Source organism: Prionailurus viverrinus, chromosome C2, assembly GCF_022837055.1.
Source record: "Prionailurus viverrinus isolate Anna chromosome C2, UM_Priviv_1.0, whole genome shotgun sequence".
In the NCBI taxonomy this organism is placed as follows: domain Eukaryota; kingdom Metazoa; phylum Chordata; class Mammalia; order Carnivora; family Felidae; genus Prionailurus; species Prionailurus viverrinus.
This window is the reverse complement of record NC_062569.1, coordinates 12,449,813-12,455,985: the sequence shown is the minus strand read 5'-3', so window position 1 is coordinate 12,455,985 and position 6,173 is coordinate 12,449,813. Positions and strand designations below refer to the sequence as shown.

The following is a 6,173-nucleotide window of genomic DNA, read 5'->3' as shown; positions in this document are numbered from 1 at the left end:
CAACATATGAATTTGAGGCAGACACAACATTCAGTCCATAGCAGCATTCCACATCCGCGCCCACTAAAAGGTAACAGTGACCCCAATCATTGCAACAAATTGAAACATTAACACACATCTCCTCACACTCTCAGCGGGAACCACTAAATGAAAACAAATAAACAAAAACCATGGGAGAGAGGTTATCAAGATAGAATGACTTTGTTCAGCATAAGAGAAAACACATTCTGGAAAGCTATAACATTGTAGCCATGACACCTGCTAGCACATCCTTGTATTGGAAGCCAGCAACTTTTAGGTTGCCATTTCTCACGAGGCACCATGACAAACACTAGCAGTTAAACCCATAAGTAAGATGTGGTTCCTGTCCCCAGGGAGCTCACAGTGCAATGGTAAAAAGAGATACAAGTAAATAAATTCAATGAAATAATATATTTTCAACAATGAGTTTATTTAAGAAGGGCAAAGGAAGCAGAACAGCAGTGGGGAGTGAGGACAGACATCCCAAACAATAAGGACACCATCTGAGAGGCTGCACTTGTAGAATAAAGAGTCCAGTATATTGAGTAGTTCTGCCTGGGTTTAAAGCCCAGCTCGGCCCCTGATCGGCTGTGTGATCTCAGTAAGTTCTGAATCTCTCCAGGCTCAATTTCCTCATCTGTCAAATGGGGACACTGAAGGTGTCTATCTCACACGGTGATTCTGGGGAGCAAACAAGTGAAAGCATACATAAGAGCAGCAGGTATGCAGTAAGTGTTTCATAAATGTTTATCACGATCACGATTTGGGGCTTGAAGGATGAAAAAGAGCTCTTTGGGCACATGGGCATCAGGGAATAAGTGGAAGAATATTCCACTCATGGAGGGTCTTCCCCATACACTGGCTGTTTCAAAGCTGTTAGAAGATCCAGTTTCCAACTCTGGTTGCCCCGTTTGTAAGAGGTATGTTCTCAAGCAAAATCTTCATCTCTATGCACTTCAGTTTCCTTGTTTATGAAATGGTGATAATACCATCCAAATGGTGATAAGAGAAATAGTGGTGCTTTGCAAACTCAAAAGCCCCCCGCAAATGTAAGAGGGTGGAGACTGCCCAAAATACAGGAAGCCACTTAGAGGAAACAAGATTAGGAGGGCAGGGACACTGCTTGCTTTTGATCCAAGCAAAATTACTTCTCTGAGCCTCTATTTTCTTGTCTGAAAAATTAGATCAATAAGGTTCATTTCGTAAGTATCTTGTGAGGATTCAAAGAAGTTATTTATGCAAAGAGGTGTCCCAAGCCGACCCATAGTAGATGCAGTAAATGCTCATTTCCTTCTTGCTTTTCCTCCCAACTTTGAGACATTAGCTGAAATTTACATTTGGGAAGACCTGGTGCCTGAATGGCATTATGTCCTGTGCTCCCAGGTTGCCAACAGAGGCCACCCTCGCCTAGATCAGATGGGACGGCAGAGGCAGACTTTCCAGGGCACACACACATACTTTGCCCCTGACAATGTCTATCCAAAGTCTACAGGAGACAGCACAATTGTGACCCTGGGTTCCCTCTCAGATGGCTGTCCCACAGAGAAGGTGTCATGAACGTTCCCATAACTGGCAGCTACAACTGATTCCAAATAAGTCTGCCTTACCCGAAAGTGCAAACAGCTCACAAGACAAATAGAAATGAGATCCAACTTCAGTGCACATGGGACAGGAAGCCCAAGCACGTGCTGTGCCCAGACATGTGGGCTCAGAAAACATGCCCTCTCCCCCTGCATGAGTACGCCATGTACTCAGAGGAAGGCAATGCACACAGTACTCAGGATTGGGGATAGTGATGCCCAGGCTACCTTCTGGCTTGACCTGAGGCTTCTCATTTCTCCAGGGTGCCAGAACAGGGCACATGGGGCATACTTTTCTGCTGTGAGAAACTACAAAAAAAAAGATAGTAGTGAAAGGAGCCCCAAAAGACCCTGGCATTTGCTTTATGCTCTTGGGTGACCTGAGACCTTGTGCTTTCTCGGCTGTAGAGGAGGTTGTGATGAGATGTTCTAAGGTGCCCTTTAGCCCTCCTTTTCTAGAGGGCTGTGATGTTCTATCTTCTGTCCCTAACACTTGTGAGGAATTGGGACAACTCACACAGGCAATATTCTGACTACTAGTTATTATCAGTAGCATGAATAGCTCATTAACATTTTTGACAAAATCAGATTGCACTTAAATCTACCCCCAGAGGGCAGTGTGTCTAATTTAATCCATGCACTGAGATTTGGAAAGTCTTGGGGTTGTATCTGAGACCTCCATTAAAAACATGGCAAGTGAGAGCCCTGAAAAGACAGGCCTGGATGGGGACCCCAGCTCTGCTCTTTCCAAGCCATGTGGACTCCAGCAAGTTATGCGACCTCTCTGAATCTGTATTCTCGTCTGTAACATGGGAATAATGATAATGCATACCTCATAAAACTGAGAGAAAAATCTATAAGGCGTATAACAAATAGTAAGCATTCAAGAACAATTGGTGGTTGATATCATTATCATCATCATTGCTATGACCATCTTATCCACCCCCGAGGCAATGCCCCAGTCTCTGAATAGTCTTGGTGTAGATATTTCTGTGGAGGTCTAGTGATCACTCAGGTTTTAGACCTAGGCCCTCTTACCTTCTTGTTCTTACACATTCTCCCTGGATATTCTCACCTAAACCCATGTACCAGCTATGGTCTTTATCCCAGGGATTCCCACATTTAGATGTAAAGCCCAGAATTCTCTCTTAGGCGCTAGAACCATAAATGCAACTGTCCTCTAGGATGTTCTACAGATCCTTCAAAGTCATATTGTTCCAAAACCAGATTCATTTCCTCCACCAATCTTCTCTTATTTGTTGTTTCCTATTCTGACGAATGGCCCTACCATCAAACCCCAAACCACAAAATCAGCTTGATTACTTGCTCTCCCTCGCTTCTTTGCCTCTGCTTCAACACCAAATCATCCAGTCCTGTTTATCTGACCTTCTAAGGAAACTGTATCCCTATGCTATCTCTTGTCCAGCTCGGGCCACTACTGTCTCTCTCTCTCTCTCTCTCTGTGTCTCTCTCTCTCTCTTTTTCCCTCTCCCGCCCCCTTCTTTCCTAAGCTGTGCTAAGAACTTTCTCACTTATTTTCTTTTTCTACCCTTCATGAAAAAGCTACAGTGATCTCTCCAAAAATAGTACATGCATTCTTCCTGTTAAGAATTTATTGATGCCCACCCATTGCTCATATGGTAAAACCCAAGTTCCTTAACTTGGCTTTCAAAATGATCCGTGCACCTGCCAGTGTGACCTCTGCTTCTGTGCTCTAAACATTCTCAACTTCCTCTGGCCTTGTGAAATCCCCAGATTTCTTTGCTTCCCGATCTTTGCTTGGAGTTCTCTCCTGCTCATGCAAAAATATACCCCCCACCTTTTTTTTTTTTTTTTTTTTTTTTTTTTTTTTTTTTTTTTTTTTTGACTAGGCAGCTCCAGCTTGTCCTTAGCTTCAGGGTCAGGTTTCTGGGAAGGTGTCCCCACCTCACCCCCAAATCTGTAAAGCTGCCGCTCTTCCAAGTTCCCACAGCACACTGGGTCACCGATTACGGCACAGAGCCCTTGGATGGAGCTTCCCTGATTACTTCTTTGTCTCCTGTTCCGGATCATCATCTCCATAGGGACAGAGCTCAACTTACCTTGTCCACCTTTGGGTTCTCAAGGTCTAGAACAATGTCTGATGCTAGGTAAATATTTTGAGGTTGAATAAAGAAATTAAGTGCCTCTGGTTGTCTCTAAAGATTTGGGGGTCTATCTCTCTCTTCCAGACCCCGAGGGTCCCCAGTGTTGCGTGGCTGCCAGAGTCAAGGGTTCCCCTCCATGCCCAGGTAGAAAAGAAAAGACAATAACTGTGCCAGGGCAGGAGGCCCCTCACACTTGGAACAGCCTAGTCTAACAATGCATCCTCCCCCGCCTCCACAGAGAATGAAGAATATAACAGGATTCAAGGCCTAGACTTGGGCGTGTGTAACTCTCTCTGGAAAGAGTCGAAGAAGGATTATTGATCTCGCAGAGTTGGGGGAGGGAGTAATTCTTCGAGAATTCAGGAATTGTGGAAGAGGTTCTTGGGTCCTCTTCTTCTCCCTCCCTATCGCCCCCTCTCTGCCCTCACCACCCATAGCCACATACAGAGCCACGACCATCTTACAAACATACTAGAGAGGGTCTGTCATCTCTCTAGGATGACGTCAAAACAGCACTTGTCCTCCTCCTCTCAGCCTGGTGGTCCCTACTGTATAGTCTTTACATCTTTCCTCTGCCGGTGCTGTCATCTAGCTCCTGACAATTCTTTAGACCCTAGAAAGCAGACCCTGAGATGGGGATTTTTATGCAGGTGACTTGTGAAGGAGAGCTTCCAAGAGAAACCTGCCAGAAAGTGAGAACTGTGAGACAGGGGAGGAGAAGAATCTAGGCACAGAAGTGGTTTCAGGTTGTGTCTAGCCTCATTCTGGTCTCACAGGGAACCCCTGAGAGTAACCTATACCACAGAGTCTGTCCTACCTTGAGATGAGAGAGTGAGTCTTTTGAGTCCTGCACTGGCCAGTCATTGGCTCCGGTGTGCCCTGAGTGATGACAGAGGGAGTCAGGGCATAAGTCCCAGACCCCGCCAGGCTAGGCAGCTCCAACGGCCCAAGGACAATTCTCTGAAGAGGCGTCCAATTGTGAGCTGCTGGCAGCAACACCCATGGGGGCTGGTAAAAGGAAAACAGAGATCAGAGTGATGCTGTAGACCCTTTGTTTCACTGGCAACTGTTCCTGACCTTCAGCTGGAAGTCCTGAGCCACTGTGCTTTCTGGGAGACTTTGGAGAGCTTCCAACACCTCTAGCAGTCTGTTCTTCATACTCCACTTCAGACTCCTGTATCGTCCAACCTCACGCATCTGTGTGCAAGTGTTAAAATAGTGATTCACAGCCCAACCACATCTCTGTCAGAGGCAAGATGGAAGAAACTGAATGCCTGCCGCTATCCAGTCCCAGCCGGAGCCACGAAGCAGAGACATTGCCAGATATTCGTGTTGTACAGAGTCATGTCTTCCACCAGTAAAATAGCCAGTCTTGACGCAAGAGAGAAAAATGGGTCATGCCCTCCATGCTGATCTCTATTATGGGAAGAGCCTGTTGTTCATCTTAAAGAACTGAGAACCATGAGCGCCGGCTTAGACCAAGTGACAAGGTCCTCATGACTCAATAAATAAATGAGATGAACTTGGTGCAAACTTTCCTGTGAACTATCGAAGTGGCAATATGGGAAGTGGGTGGTGCCATTACCAGGCAAGCTTGGATTCAAATCCCAGCGTCACAACTCACCAACAGTGAGAGCTTGGGCAAGTTCCTCACTTTTTCTGAGACACATCTATACCACAGAGACAGCATGTACCCTGCAAAGTTGTTATGAAAATCAAATAGAACCTGGCACATAATAAGGGCTCAATAAATGAAAGCCATTATTCTGAAGTTATCACCCCTATAGAAAGAAAAACTGGAAAGGAGTGGGAATTGATATTTTTGGAGAAAGAGAAAAAGAGAAAATGTTCATGTGTGTGTGTGTGTGTGTGTGTATGCACGTACATGTGAATGAATGCACATGCACTAGGTATTGTTCTGAATGCCTGAATACCTTATTATTTCATGAGAGATAACAATTTTGTGATTGGGATGTTATGGGTATTTCTACTTTACAGAGGAGACTGAGGAACATATCATTTGTTTTCTCTGTTTAGAGATCAGGTTGTGGCTTTTTTTAAGGTTTATTTATTTATTTTTAAGAGACAGAGAGAGAGAGAAAGAGAGAGAGAGCACAAGTGAGGCAGAGGCAGAGAGAGAGAGGGAGAGAGAGAGAATCCCAAGCCAGATCCAAGCTGTCAACACAGACCCCAATGCAGAGCTCAAACTCATGAACCGTAAGATCATGACATGAACCAAAATCAAAAGCCAGACACTTAACTGGCTGAGTCATCCAGGCCTCACTGAGATCGGGTCATGACTTTTAATGAGACACTTCACCCCCCAAGATAAAGAGAAACCCACTAATGCAAATTCTAGGATGAGCCAGTGTCTGAGGTCCTTGCTGGTCGTCATATTTCCCAATCATCTAGAGCTTTCCAGGAAAGGCAACATCAGCATGGAATA

At 45.1% G+C, this 6,173-nt stretch overlaps 1 long non-coding RNA gene across 1 annotated transcript; it reads right to left on the bottom strand.

The window, feature by feature from the left end:
- Positions 1-432: 432 nt before the first annotated feature.
- LOC125175558 (uncharacterized) lies at positions 433-4,732 on the bottom strand. The gene is made up of 2 exons (XR_007155873.1): positions 4,545-4,732; positions 433-702 (listed from the first exon to the last, which is right to left on the bottom strand). It is a non-coding gene; the product is annotated as an uncharacterized LOC125175558 (long non-coding RNA).
- Positions 4,733-6,173: the final 1,441 nt, after the last annotated feature.